The 15039-nt window shown below is 37.0% G+C and overlaps 1 protein-coding gene across 2 annotated transcripts in view; it reads right to left on the bottom strand.

The window, feature by feature from the left end:
• Nucleotides 1-15039, bottom strand: part of Cda5 (Chitin deacetylase-like 5) — a 55510-nt gene that overhangs the window by 35995 nt on the left and 4476 nt on the right. The gene's annotated exons all lie outside the window — the stretch shown is intronic.

The raw sequence follows: 15039 nt of genomic DNA, 5'->3' as shown, positions 1-15039 counted from the left end.
TCGGTACATGATCTACAAGGGTAAGGATCGATAAGACGTCGCCGCAAACACGCTCGGTTACTGTTCGTCCGCGTTAACACTTCGTGAAGAGATACGATCGTGTACGTGTTCTCTCTTTATCTCTCTTTCCAGAGCTGATTTAACATACCTCCCAGGATAAAACCCGGGTCATCTCAAAGGCCGAGGGCTCGCATTGCCCTTCGCATCCGGCTGACTCTCATTGCACCGTGTTTGCCACGCAGGAGTGAAGACGCGAATTTCTCACGATTCGTCTGATAAATTTATAAATAGACTGGAAAATGAAAAGGGAAACAAAAAATTGAGATATCGTATGTCAAAACAAAAAGCGAAATTTTTAAGTCTAAGAAAAATATAAAGATTTTAATCATATTTTTCATATAAAATTTATATCTGTATGTTATTAAAAGTGTAAATATAGTTCGAGATATAATATTTTAATAAATGAAAAATATAATGAATATAATGAATATCGTATCGTTTAAATAAAGCATCAGAAAAAATTTTTTTATACGAATAAAAGTCAATAGTTGTTGCACATATTACGAACGTACATCCTGACAAGCAAAACAATGTTAGTTAGGAGGGAGTAGGTTATTCTCGAACTCTACTTAAGCAACCTACTAATCTACCTTAAATCTAATTATTGTAGTTTTGTTCGAGCTACTGCGCATAATAAACTGCAAACGGTTCGGTGAACTCTCGACAACTATCATCTTTATAAACACCAGAACATGCGAGAGTTTACGTAACACCTGTTCGTCTTTTCAAGATGATGTGCGCGACTTGGATGATTGCGATATAAAGCATTGGAAAGACTAACGGTATTAGAGAAGAAAAGATGCGGGATAATTTTATACGTGTATCGTTTACGTCATCGAATTAATTAAATTAAAAGCTTAGCGAGAAGAAATGACGAAATCCTTCTTTTCGCAAAATACTCAAGACATGGTATTTTATGTATATTTCTGAATTTTTATTTTAATTTTTTACAAGCGCGTTTTTTCAAGAACAACTATCAAAGAAGAAGAAGAAATGCAATATTTATAGAAATTTTCTTCAACATCTAAACTCATAACAGATAGACTATGAATAAAATCCTACAAAAAAGTACATCTCTTTCAAAATTAATCAGAAAGTCAAAGTTGAAGGTTTGACTAACAATTTAAAAAGTCTTCCAGTGACATAATGATAAAGTGCCGTAAAACAATAGCATCAATAAAATATAACAGAGTGTATTATTTTCTCCACGTTCCGACAATTCGACGCTCGTTCCCATCGCGCGTTTCATAGTTTTCGCGCTCTGATTTTATTAGGCTGTATACTTAAACGTTATATCACCAGCGTTGGTGAGCGTGGCATCCTCGGCGCTCCTTTCGCGTGCACGACGTACGCAACGGATTAATTTGCATGGCACGCACGCACTATACGCCCACTAAGCATCGTCTCTCCTCCATCTCGTCATCTCTTGAATGTAAACTTATAAATAAGCTTCATATAAACTTCGATCGAACGGAGAGACATCGTAGATCGTGCAGGATCTCGCTTATTCATTGTTACTCTTCTTGTTTACTCTTCTTGAAACGGATGTCTCGCTTCGCGCCCTTTCTCCATCGCTTGAATCGCGCGAGCGCTCTCGTGGCACATTAATCGCCCCAGTTATCCCAATGAAAATCCCTTTTCCTTTCATTCGCGAAACGAGGCCGCCCGGATAAGAATTATATCACAACAGCGCAATACGTCAGGAGGGGAAAAACAGGCTTGCGGTCGTTATACACCGCGGTAACGTACAAGCGCACGCGTTTTGTTTTTCTTTTCATTTTTAATGTACACGTTATGCTGTTACAATAGAGGTTTTCCGTGGGAGTGCAAGCGATCGGTCTCACGGAGTGATCAAGGTTTTGCATTGCCGATCGTGAGTCGCTTGAGAAAGGAGCGTTCGACAAAGCAATCGTTTCTCGGTCTCATAATCTTTTTTTATTTCTCTCGTCGCGAAACTATCGGCGATCCTACGATAAAATCGCGATATCTTGGGCCCACGAGTGTAAGAAAGTAACGGCTCGTGACGTCGATTTGCCAGAACGTGTGAATCGCGTGAGCGCGTGAGAGCTTAACGCTGACTTGCGCGATTAAAGTCGCGGAGAGATCCGATCAATGAACTCTCTATTATACAGTTTGATTGTATGTACTTTCCTTGGTAATGTAGAGTGAGTCATGGTAATTACGATGTGAGGGTAAATGTTTTGCGTTGAGGTATTTTTCAATTCAATAAACATTATATATGAATTACGAAATCGTTATAAATCATAATCTTATTTCACGGATATTGAATCACTCATGCCCGTTTCTACCAATTTAGATTAATTTTAATCTCGGTTCAATTTATTCTTCATCTTCTTCTAATTTTTAGAACTAGAGAAAAAGATGAAGAATATAAGTTGGACCGAGATTAAAATTAATCTATATTAGTGGAAACGGGTATTAGACTCGGTTTTTCATTTTCTGATTAACTTGTGGTTTAGATTTAGCTTTATTTAACCTGATGATAATATAAAGATTGTGTGTTCTTCTATATCTGATTAATCATTAAACTGATGGTTTTGTAGTAATAACTTTAAAGGCTATACTTATTATAAAATTATCATTTTGTTATTTTACCATAGTTAGAAAAAATTAACTTTAATCTTAGTTTAATTTACTCTTTATCCTTTACTTAGAATTAAAAAAAAAAAATATAAAGTTAGACCAAGATTAAAGTTAATCTACATCGGTAGAAATGGACATGAGTCTAATTATAACTTAACTAGAAAATGAAAAACCGTACCTTAAAAAGTTAAATGACTGTTGTAAGACAGCCATAGAGTTTCGTTTCGAGGTTTCCGCGACGCACTGGTGAACGTAATAAGCACGTGGGTGGTTCCGGGTATGCTATTCATAATGATTGAGAACGATGATGGAGAAATAGTCGAGCTTCGCGATTGTATCTGGAGTGAAGGTCGTCGTTGGCGTGGTCGATACGAAAGGGAAAAATAAAAAAGCGAGCGATATTTGTCATGCATAAACTCGTGCTTTCACATAACGACTCGATCATCAAGCTTCTTGCGACACGGACGCTTTTTGCACATTAATAATCGCTTTTTGCACATTATCATGCTCGTCAAGGTCGTGAGGAAAAGAAATATAGAACGGATTGACGAAAAAAAAAGAGAGCGCGAAAGTCTATAGACAACTGTATAAGATCTAATCGAGGCTGTGAATCGCAACAGCCTGTTACACAATAGTGGAATTGTCGACAGGCACACCCACAGCATCCGGAAGCGGGGTCGATCGCCCAGTTTCGTTTTGTTGTCGAAGGTCGACCGGGTTTAATCTCTCGGGCTTGTCGTCGTCGATAATTGAAGATTGATCGACGAGATCGTTAGAGAAAACAGCAAAGAGAATGTTGCTGTTGAGGTACGACGAGGTATGACAAGTGTCGAAGACCGAATCGGTCTGACCGCCCTAGTGGAAATCTCTTCATAGGTAGTTCCAAAAATACCCACGACCCATGGATATATGCCCATTTTAAAAGGGTATATCTAAAATGGGTATGTACCCCTTCCAAATCTTCCCATCATGAGGAGATTTTCACCAGGTCGATAACGTATTTTGAAGGAAAAAAAATCGAATCAGAAAGACGACCCGTTGTGATCTAAATATTTCTCTCAATAGATATTGGAGAAATATGAAAGAGTTAAGTCTCTTAGAGTATCTAGATAGTGATCTTCTCGTTTCAAATAGAACGTTTACGGAGAAAGCGAAGGCCGTTCACGAGACGTCGACCTTGATGGCATTTTTTCCCCTTCGACGCGAAAATAGCGCGAAGGAAAGGGAGTCGACACGAGTCCCACGCCTTGAAAAAGAAGCGGGATTCCTAGGTGAACGCCGACTCGATGGCGTTACGTTCCGAATACCGCAGGATTTTGGAAACCGGGTTCTTCTGGTCATTTCATTCTACGTGGGAATGCAATAAAAGGAGCGGAGAGGCGCCAGGCGACATTCGCATTGCGCTCCTTTTTTCTTCGCGTGGCCCGACATTTACAACCGCGTCGAAATAAAATCCCGGATTCGCGGGGAACTCTGCATTCTCGTGGATATAAAGCCGGGTTGATGTCTCATTTAGAATTTTTTTCATTCCTCGATATATTTCTTAACTTTTTGCAGACTAATAAACGCCTCGAGATCGAGAGGCCCGTAAATCGGAATAGCACTTGAAATAGTTTAAACAGTCATGGAACGAATTGCACTGCTCCTCGTTATCCTGATTGTCTCGAGTAATGCGGCCGTCTTGTCTCGAAAGCGAATCACGATTAATCTAGACCGATTAGATCGCAACGGACCTTGAATCTCTTAACGTAGGATGAATCCGACATGGCATGGCGCGCCATCGACCAATTAGAATATTATGGCAATCCCCGATTATGCACCGGAGACAGATAAGTAAGTGCATAAGTGCCTTAATCGCACTATTATTACTCTCAATTGTCTGCGGGAGATGACGACGCGCCGGTAATATTTGCGTCGAATGTGAAGTGTCATTTTTCGAAGCGTGCTTTCTCCTGTAACGCCGATATCTGCAGACACGAATCTCTCGATGCTCGATAGTTATCTTTATATATATATCCCGAAATGCTATAAGATTATATATATTATCTGAACTAGAGAAATTGTAAAACATTCACATATATTATTAGGTACTAAGACTTGGATCGAATATGGCTCTCTATTCTCGTTTTTGTTGAACATTTCTCGGTCTAGTTTTACTTAATATTGTATAAGATTATAAATTATAATTAGAATCATTAAAATTAAAATAATTTAAAATAGAATTGTAAATTATAAATAAAATTGTATAGAAAATTTGGCAATTTATAAAAATTTTGCTAAAAAATTTCAATAAACTACAGAATAACATCATTTCACTACTGACATTTTAAAGTCGAGTCTTTCTCACGCAAATCAATTCGACTTAATATCCAGATAAATAAACACAGACAGACGAAATCGTGCTTTAATTACACAGATTTTGCGAGGCATTCTATTTTGCAATTGTATGAAATCGTCCGCATTCTTCTCAATACGGATAAAAGATCCACAAACGGCGCGTTTCTGTTCTTCGTTTCGGATAATAATTCATGATTCGTCTTCACTCAGAGATTTTCTTAAGCAATAACACAATCCATTTTGCAACTGGCAATCTTACCAATTACCTTCCAACAACCTTTTGCATCTGCTCTCTTAGGTTGAGACGTTTGATTACGCTGCTGCTAATAATCGGTACGCAGAGATCCATTTTCCACCCGCACGACCTAAAGGTGAATTTCGTCAGATTTTCGTGAGATTTTCCACGATAAAAATGGACGATGGATATCTCCATTTCCAACGTGTAATTTTTCTTTTTTAAATGCCTCGCATAAGAATTTCGAAAATATCAATCCTTATTATCAATCTTTAGTGGGTTATTAATGTTCTTAATGCACTTTTTTTCTTTGAAAAACTATCAAGTAATTAGTTATATCATTTATATACAATTTTTTTTTTAAATATATACAACCTTATAAATACTTTCTAAAAATGTTAAAGTATATGTCAAAATCACTTAATAATTTTTGTATAATGAAAAAAATTAAGCCGGAGCACGAATGATTCATTGTATATATATGTAATAAAGGACTGGAGAATCATCATGTGTACTGTAATGGTTAAATTAAGACTTTTCTTGTTGACAACCAGAAACATTACCATGGAAAATAATGCCGTATAAAACCGTCCATTCGCCACGACGTTCCCGTAATCGTTCACGCGCACGTGCGAAAGTCGCGTAAGCCGGATTTCGCTCCAGCTGTTCTCGGTGGAGGTGGACTTGGACGCGAGGCAGCCTACGGGAAAGGTGAAACCTCGTTTCTCGTCTGCGCTGGCAATTTCGAGGGCACGCGTTTTGTTTACTCTTCTAAAGCATTGATGCCTATCGCCGATCAATCGGATGAGAGGCAGTAAATATTTTATTAACTCGTAATGGCATAAAATTATACTGATAGATAATAAAAAAATTAAACATGTCCAGAATTACGATCGCACATCCTATTAATTTGAAATCAGTCTTCTGAAAGGAAAATCATAAACTACATAAATATATGTATGTTGAAGAAATTGAAAAAATTAGGTTGTTAAGTCGTTGATTTTTCAAGTCTGATGTATTTTTAGTGAAGAAAGAGAAACTTAAACAATTTATTAAATGCATGTTTAAAATGCAATTTTAATATATTTCTGTTTGCTTTCTATTTATATTTGGTATTCAAAATATTAAGTAATCTGTAAACTCATTCACGACCAACTTTAAAACACGAAATTTAATTTCTTTGCATTTAATTTTAATTACTCAAAATATGATCTTCAAATGTCATTTCAAAACTAAATAACTCATGTAATGCACAACTGATTTCGCATAACGTGGGAATTAAGGTGATGTAATAACTAATAAGCCGAGGTTGCAAAATTAATTCGATCGATGAAGCGTAATAGAAGAAGCGAAACCTCATTTCTAATTACGGCGTGAATGTGAATCGCATAACTATAGAGCTGAGTTATAGAGCCTTTAAAAATATAAACGCGTAACTTTTTACATCTGTTATAATTTTATTATTTATCCGCGTGATATGTCTAGTAATAACATTATTATATGTATGAAAGTAAAATTTTAGATCCGGCATTTAGTAAAAAAAATTAATATTTGTATTGTAATTTTGATGTTGTTTATGTCGAATCTCGAGTAAGACTCGTTGGCGTAGCCTCCTCTTCATTTTCTGCGAAGTGCTCGTGTAGATGAATACTTTAACGTGTGTTTGGCAAGCGTAGAAAACAAGCATATATCATAATTTCGCTTCGGCCGGTAGAAGTATGCAAAGGAGGTGAAGAGTTCCGTCGAAGGAGAGTGTGAAACCTCGTTTCTCGATGCGCCATGGTTTTGAGGGCAGTGGGGAATGTAGAGACGCAACTACGTTACATTGACGTAGTTCCATTTTTATTGAATGTGCACGCGAAATTAGATATTTTCGCAAATTCTTTCATACGATAAAATAAAATCGATTTAACATATCAACGAATTATATACAAGTTATATTCATTATACAGATCATCTTATAAATCACTTTCGTTGATATAAATTATAAAAATCTGCAGAATATATACGTTATTTTCAAATCTCTGTTATACAAATTTTTCTATCCTACCATTTTATTACATTACACGAACGTATTATTATACGAACAGAATGCTCTATTTTCCATTTCAAAATAAATTCTTTTTGCGTAATTTATATATGCCTCTTTGCTCCGAAGAATTCGTACACTGAAAAAAAGATTGGCTGCTGCAGCAAATTAGATGGTAAAATATGGCATAGCATTTTTAATTGGTTGCAGCAGTCAATTTTTGGTTGTGTTAGTCTATCAAAATCCTATACTGACATTGCAGATAGGCTAAAGCATAAATTAAAAATACTATGCCATATTTTACCATCTAATTTGCTGCAGCAGCCAATCTTTTTTTTCAGTGTAGTATTGAAAAAAAAAATTATTTCAAGCGCAGAAATGTCATGCAATTAAATATATAGTATACAAACGAGTTTGCGTAATTAAATAATGCTTCGCTCCTTTGCTGATGCTTTCAAAGATCGAAAGCTTGATTCGTTCCCAGGTAGATCCCAACGTTTAACGGCGCGCAAGATCACGATAGTTAGGTATTAAATCATTACGCTGCCGAGGCTACGAGCGTAGGCGGCGGCCCTGTTGCAAAAGGATTCCTGACCTACGACACGAGGAGCCTTCGCGAGGATCGTCTGCTGAGGGCAGTAAACTCTCCTCGACAGTAACCCTTCGCAAGTAGGGGCTACGGGTTTTAACGAGAGAGCAACTCGCGCATCTCTTTCGCATCCGTCTAATTTATGGTAAATGAAAACACGGCTGGCGGGTACGCACGTCGGATGAACATAGTCTCGCACAGTGTTCGCGATATGATCTATGTGTTTCCAATTAATTTATATAACAAACGCCTCCTCGTAATACACGCCGATTTTTCAAGAATCTCTCGATGAAAAATTCGAAACCTGCTTCATAAAAAAATTTGGAACACGACATGTCCGCTTCGAATCGTTGGTCTTCAAAGTCTCCGGTTAAAACGTTCTTACGCGCACGATCCGACAAAAGTATTTCACCGATCCAATAACAAAATATTCCAGAAGGAAAAGAAACATAGAAATATTCATTCTTTCGTAGTTTTGCTGGAAAAGAATGAGCTCCTATTTTAACGAAGTGGAAAGGATTGATTTACACATTCCTTTTATATCACCAGATTGTTTCCGTTCGCTTTTCGTTACATACTTTCCGTGCATTCAGATCACGAACGATAACATTCGACGCCAAATATTCGTTTCAGTCCCGTAGATGTATATACGGCGTGTAGAGAGAGTTATTATTTCGTCGTTGTATGTAAGAACAGCCGCAGGGCTACGCTCGCGTATCGGGCATTGTAAACTCTTAAGGATAACGACCGCGCGTTATTACCACATTCGGTATTAACAATTAGCCGTTTTCCAGAGAGTAATGATCGTTCCGAATAGTTTACGACGTGGGCAGGGAAGTATATCGCCTCAGAGCGGCCACTTTCGTACGATACCGGCAAAGAACGATTGATTATCTACGTATTTGCAACGCACTCGTAATAGGCGTTAATACGTTATTGGTACGCCATCACTCATTGCCTCACTAAAATTACACACGACGGTCCTGTAGTGAGCTATAAACAATCCTTTTATTCGTCCCATTAAACACAAAAGTACTACGAAAAGAGAAAGAGAGAGAGAGAAAGAAAAGAGACTCAAATATATACTACACGTCGTGACCCAGATAAATAAAATCTTATTTAACTGTCGACAATAACATCGCGTAATATGTTCATTAACGCGCGAAAGAGAAACAATTACAATTTCGTAATATTTTGCCGTAGTCCTACGAGATAATAGATCCTTGACGATAATATTTTTCTAGAATTTTACGATAATATTTTTCGAGAATTTCGTTTCAAAATATTAAAGACGTGGTCAAACGACGCTCGTGTTATGACAATACGATTTTTAGCGAACGCGATCGTATGTCGTTGGATTTTCACGGGCATGCTCCGCGGCTTTATATTTTCTCCTTCGCATATCGCGAATGTTTCCCGTCGTCGGCGGAGTGGGAAGTGTGGCCAGTCGCTGGCCAAGGATAATAGACGGGCGAGCGGAGGAACCGATATCGGTGCATTGGCTACGGTAAATTCTCCGGGTAATTGCCGACGGGGCGAAACCCACGGCGGCGGAGTCGCAGAAGAACATAATGGACAACGCATATAGCGTTCACGCGCGCGGTAAATCCTCTAATTGCGACGCGTGGGGGAAGGCCACCCTGAATGCCGATACGTGCGATCCTGCAGGATCTACTGCCGTAACGGACACCAGACATGATTCAAAAGTGACACGATTAACACTAGAACCGCGGCTGTGCCGTTTTTTACCCATATAATAATTTTTCTTTTCTAATTTATCTGGATTTGCACGTGGAGCTTTAGATTTTTGTGATTTTTAATAAATAATCGTAATTAATTACAAGTAATTTTATTTTTATAGCGACAATCTTCCCTCGTAAAAAGCTAGATTTACTTTGAACCGCGACTGGGTTAATTTAGATCTTTAGTTAACCCTTCTGTCAATATATGGGTACTCAGGTATACATATCGAATTTTAAATAGAAAACGTTTTCATGTTTTTGTGCGAATTTCATTATTCTTCAAAATCCCTTCGAACAACAGTTTTACGTACACTTTACCTCGTTTTTATTTTTACATGTTTAGTTGAAACTTTGAAATAGGTAGTGAAAAATTATGCATTGATAGAAGGGTTTAGCAAAAATAGGAGTTCCAAATCAAAATTTGAAAGGTCTCTCTCAGCTGTATAAACGACATAATTACTTAGAATTTCAATCATCCAATCAGTTTTGTCCACGCTACTTGCTCGTCGTTAGTCTGTTTTACGGGTTCGAATAAAGTAGAATTTTGTACAAAACTACTTTAAAATTTATTTATACATTTATTTATAGGAAATTTTAGGTAAGGATAATAGGTAAGGACTTAACTAAAAAGTTAAGCTAGAAAGATCATTGAATTACAATCTCTTTATCTTGCTGCAGTCTAACCGTTCGATTTTACGCACCGCATTTACGGAATAGACCGAGAACATAACAAAGGAGATGCCTGTGGCATAATATATGTGCACACCCCACGGTAAATCCTCCTGGTAATTGCAACGCGTGTATACGCGCGTGCGTTTACCGATGGAATCCTCCAGAGAAGGGTAATAATAATCAAGGAATGCTTTCAGCGACATAAACGGATAAAGATTGGATGAAACGCGCCGCCATGGAGATCTTTATTTTTTCTCGCCGTGTATACTCGTTTTCTCAACATAAAGTACCGACCGAAGAAGAAAGAAAGAGAGAGAGAGAAAAAGAGAGAAATAGAAAGAGAGAGAAAGGGATCTATAACTTAATTCTCTGCAGTGCAGTCTATTTCTGCGCAATCATCGCATCGTTGCGTCATCGATTTGCTACAGCTCATCTCTGTGTGTGTTGTGATTGCTAATTTAACATACTACTACTTAATAGAGCAAAAAACAACTGAACAAATAGGTAATAGAGTTATAGCGATTAAACGTAAGAAATTACTAATTTTCATACAAGGAAAACGCGAATTTAAAGCTTCTATATCACATATTTTACTTTCAATTGTTTACGAATTATATTTTATCGCTTTCTAAATATTATTTACGCACTAATAACCACGATTTATACAGACAATTTACTTATGTTTGATTTATTTATCGAACAGCTACAAAACTATTTTTATTTTCATTTAATGCTCTTGAGTTAGGGGATATTCGTCGCGAAATTCATTGAAGCTATTTTGTTGCCTGCGCAAGCGAGGGTGTGTCCGGCAGTAGATACCAACGAAAGGGAAATATCGTGTCTTACGAATATTACGCTCGTGTTCGATAAGCCGTGTCCAACGTCGTACTCCTCGGGCTAGACGCTTATGCGATCGCGGGAACCTGAGATACACATTCGCGCTCGTGGTAAATTTTCTCGGTAATTGCGGTGCGGCGTGGCCGCTTGCGTGGGTGCTGATGGAATCCTGGGCACAGGATAATGGAATGGGGTACATTTCCAACGGAGTAAAACTGTGAGAGCGAATTCGTAAAACGAGGAATGTGAATGTGTCTAGCGAATGTGTCTCATGAAGACATCAGAGGCGAATTTCTCTCTCTCTCTCTCTCTCTCTCTCTCTCTCTCTCTCTCTCTCTTTCTCTCTCTGTCGCTTTCTTTCTCTCACTCGTTCAAATCTTATTATTAATTTCTTAATTCTTCAATTTTGTATAATCCGTTGCTAATAATAATTTTTTAATCATTTTAATTATTATGTACAAAATTAACTCATTAACATAGACACTTTTCATGCTTCATTACACTAAAAAAAATTAAATTAAGTTAGATTCGTCTTTATTTCTTTCGATGAAGAATGTAAGTATTTAAGTCAAACATGTATATTGACTTATATACACACATTATCCATCGAAAGAAATAAAGACAAACTAAATTAATTTAGTTAAATGAACAATTTTTCTCAGTGTACATCAACCGTTTGATTACAATTATATATTAAAATTATATATTAAAATTATCCTAAGATGATCTCAAATTTAATATCGTGAATGGATTCGATTTTTTTATTCAAAGAAAAGAGTCTCCCAATAATTGTAGTCAAGTCAAAATTTTTTTTTATCGACCAACACCCATAGATCTCTCCTTTTCAACCGCAAGTGCGCATTTGGAAAACCTACGATTGAGGGGTATAAATATAAGCCGCTTATCCTTCCTTCTCATTTCGAGCCGCGGAATATTTCCACTTCAACGTGAACACAGTTGGGAATGTGGCGGTTTTTACGTGTCGACGTGCAAAACGACCGAGGGGGTTGCCCGTAATGTAAGGTACGTATGCCGCCGGTAAATTCTCCCGATAATTGCGTAGCGGCGCGGGTGCTCTCGGGATCCTGAAGAAAGGATAATAGCTGAGGGAGGTGGTTTTCGAGCACGGCTACGTGTGTAATGTGTGTGTGTATATCCAATGCGGGATTACGAGTCCACGGGAGAAGTATCGATTTTATTGCCCTGCACGATCGTAGTTCTCTCCCGAGGACACTGACGCCCCACGTGGGTAATGTTAAAGGATGTAAATTTAACTGGCTCGAATAGCGGTGATTTATGTCCGTGCGTTTGCGATGGGTGCGTCTACGGAACGGTCGATGCACATTACATAAATTATATCGATTTTATTTGCCAGTAGTCTTCTCGAATAGCGAAGTCGACGCGAGATTGTTGAAACTTGGAGAACACTAATCCAGATCAAAATCGATCGTTGGTCGAAAACTAATAAAATGGCAATGCAATTTAATTTAAGAAAGCAGCATTGTGAGAATAACGTAATTTGAAATACTATGTTTTATAATCTTTAAACAGAAGAATCGACCATATTTCGAGGATACGACGTGCTCTCGCATCGCTTCGCGAGCCGTAACTCACGACTTTTAGAAAGGATAACGCAAGCACTTCGACAGCAACTGCGATTCGCAGAGCCCTTGACGCTGAGATATCCCGGCGACGTGTAAATCATGGGGCGTAAACTGCATTCCGGCTGCTAAATTACTTCGCTGATGCGAGCTGACGGTATCGCGAAATGGCCCGCCTACGCGCCAAACCGAGTCCGCCTCTCTTACGTACATACACATGTACGTGTATATCCCTCTAATGGATATATGTAACGCCATGCGAGAGAGATTGCATCGTATATTTCAGACTATCGAGGTGGTTGACAAAAGATTATTGCAGGATCGTTGTATAATCTTACCGCAATACGCCGTTCATCCTACAGTATTTCAAGATGAATCTTTTTTAGATAACTATACATTTAAATAGAAACATAACAGATATAAATACTAAAGAACAAAAATATCTTATTTTTAATTCATGGAATGTTTTTAATACATATTATATATGTAAATTAAATTACATTTCTTGGAATTTTATTAACGAATAAAAAAAATACGCGATTTCTATTAATTAAGTCACCATACATTTGATTAATGGAGAAAAGACTGAGGATCAAGAATATTTTTCAATTAATCCAAGTATTAACCACAAAAGTCGCACTATCTTGTATTTAAAAATAAATACAAGATGGTACGGCCATGAAATAACATAGAAGTACCTTGGACAAGTTTCCATCAAAAAGTTACTGACCTTCATCAAATACTTCATTCTAACATAACTGATAATGTAAATGAGATGGCGTCACTATGTGCGATACTTATGCAATTCATATTTATTGGTCGCGACGTTTAAGGATACGGTTACGTGAATTCAGCTAGTATTTTCAGTAATCGATAATTTACTATTGAAAAGTAAGTGGCCACCGCACCCTCCGCTATTTAATTTGAATACTTGTTCCGTTAGCAGATGCTGGTCAGATGCTATTTCCATAAGTAAGAGATATCTTCTTTTTGAATAAAATAACGAGTAACGCATAAAGGTCATATCTCAATTATTGATTTCATCGTGGCTTACGATAGTATTGCTTCTCTATTTTTGCTCTCTCGCGCATATCGATACAACTCATGAATCAGAATAGGACATGTATCATAGAACTTCGGAATGATTTTCGAGATCGGAATTATTTCGTTTTCCCTACTTTCTAAAATTTTTAGATTGAATCTCACTCTGAAGAGTAAAACTTTCACTCTTAAATGTTGAAAATTGAGCCGCTCTTCTTGGTTCAATGTTTATTCTTTAAAATAAAATTCTACTCCACAAAATTTAGAGAATACACGGAAAGAACGATTTTGCTGAAGTATTTAAAAATTTATCTCGCACGGAATGCTAGAGATCCGGGTTCGACTACCGGTCAAGGTAATATTTTTCGCAATAAATTTATTTACAGTTTTTCAGCACATTAACATCTTTTAATAGGATGCCTGATTGAGCATCAAATTATTAAATTGCTTGTCAATTATTGTTACAGTAGTTTAATTACGTTTATAAGTCCGAAAAACCAATTCGGCGCGCAGCTCAAATGACTACATACGTGATATATAAATTCACATGGAAATTATTTAAGCATCTAAGATCTAGCTTTGACCGTTATAGGCTTTAAACTCTTATTTGTTGTGTATTCACGTATACAATTTTAATAAATCGTTTATTATTATTCTGAAAATTTAGTTAGATATAGATCTGAAAATAATTTTATTGAACTATCAAATAATTACGTAGGAAATCTCATGATAAGCAATGCAAAAAGTTTCGTCGCTCTAACAACTAGTTTGTACACATCCTATATATAATTATTTTGGTGAGCCAACAAAATTATTTTCAGATCTGTATCTAGTTAAATTTTTAATAAAAACGTTCTTTACGTGTAAGAAACATAATAGAAATCTAGGGAAGAACTAAATAATTCCCATCGAAATCCATTTCAAATAATTCCATAATATCTAATAATAGTAATATAATATCATAATAATAATTAAATAATAATAATTCCATAATAGCCTATATTTGCGCGAGAAAAAGGTCACCGTCCGTCAGCGTAATCATCAATCCCGTAATCCAACGAACTTGAGATCTTTGAGATATCTAAGGAAAACTGACGCGTTTGCGATCTTCGGTTAACGTTTGGACATAAACGTGTTACGGAAGAACGGAACGCGAACAGGGCAACCTAATGCGCGACGGTCGATTGCCCGCATTTCTCAAGAAATTTTCCAAGATCTTCCCAATTACAGCATAGATTACAATCAGAATGTCCAATTTTATCCCAAATTGATATATCGCGTGTGATTCCAAT

This window comes from Mycetomoellerius zeteki, unplaced genomic scaffold, assembly GCF_001594055.1.
Source record: "Mycetomoellerius zeteki isolate Tzet28-1 unplaced genomic scaffold, Tzet1.0 scaffold149, whole genome shotgun sequence".
NCBI classification, from domain to species: Eukaryota; Metazoa; Arthropoda; class Insecta; order Hymenoptera; family Formicidae; genus Mycetomoellerius; species Mycetomoellerius zeteki.
Note: the sequence above shows the minus strand (reverse complement) of the source record. Positions and strands in the feature narration are given on the sequence as shown.